The sequence below is a fragment of the Acyrthosiphon pisum genome, chromosome X, assembly GCF_005508785.2.
Source record: "Acyrthosiphon pisum isolate AL4f chromosome X, pea_aphid_22Mar2018_4r6ur, whole genome shotgun sequence".
Lineage (NCBI taxonomy): Eukaryota > Metazoa > Arthropoda > Insecta > Hemiptera > Aphididae > Acyrthosiphon > Acyrthosiphon pisum.
In genome coordinates this window covers 84940881-84942182 of record NC_042493.1, presented here as the reverse complement: position 1 = coordinate 84942182, position 1302 = coordinate 84940881, and positions in this window count along the sequence as shown.

The window sequence follows — 1302 nt, the reverse complement described above, 5'->3', positions numbered from 1 at the left end:
AGGAGGCGGGGGTGGGGGTAAATATACGTCACACACGTATGCGATCGGGCGGCGGCGATGACGAGCAATGATCGGTGGGTGGGGAGGTGGGGTGGGGTAAATATACGTCACACACGTATGCGATCGGGCGGCGGCGATGACGAGCAATGATCGGCGGGTGGGGAGGTGGGGTGGGGTAAAATATACGTCACGAACGTGGGCGATCGGGCGGCGGCGATGACGAGCAAGGTTCGGCGGTTCAGCAAGGTTCGGCGGTTCGGCAAGGTTCGGGGGTTCGGCAAGGTTCGGGGGTTCGGCGGTCTGAACTCTCTATTATATACTACTACTAGGTGAACGAAAAATTCGTACTGAAGAGACTATCATACTGTAGGTACACTGTACACACTTTTAATTTTAAATGATCACAACAAACGAAAAAACTACATTTGTAATAATACAATGTTGTAGATACGTCCTACTCAGATACAAAGACTAGTTTCCAGATAGTCTACAATAAAATATAACACCTTCATAATTTTTAAGATAAAGTCAAATGTCAATTACTTTTATTACCTACTATAGTATATATACTCTAATCTCTTATATTTGAAATGTATATTTATACATAAAGTTTAATAAATATTTGGTGTATTATTTTATTAAATATTATTATGATGTAAAAGTATATAACAATTATATACCATACATATATATTATATATATATATGGTTATAGAATATATCTATGTCCAAAAAAAGTTAGGTTACCTATATACAAATAATAAATTATAAAATGTACACTATAAAAAAAATGCGTTATGTATTTAGTTAGTACGGGGCTTTTTTTCCCTATAGGTGGGGCTTTTTTTACCGTAGTTTGATATCGGGATTTTTTTCCGAATACCCCAATTTTTACGCATGGTTTAAAGTTTGGCTAAAATACAATTTAACCGACCCCTTTACGACTTTTCTTTATGCTTAAAATAACGCCACCCACAAACACACACCAATGATATTTTTTCAATATTTAAAGATATAGGTAAACAAAGGTAATCATCAAATTACAAAATGATTTGACCGTCACTAAGTAGGTTCCGTAATCATTGGCACAACTAGACATTTGAAGTAAGGGGTGCTTAAGCTCCACCTTTTTTTTGTGACTCGGTGGGACCTATCCGACCTAACATCACTATTTGCCTATATGTTTGCTTTTATTAACCACAAAGACAAAACAAAAACCATAGTTCTGAATTTCTGGGTCTACACAGGACAGTACAAATTGTTTTTAAAAACAGAAACAAAAAAAAGTCATAGGTACTTGATG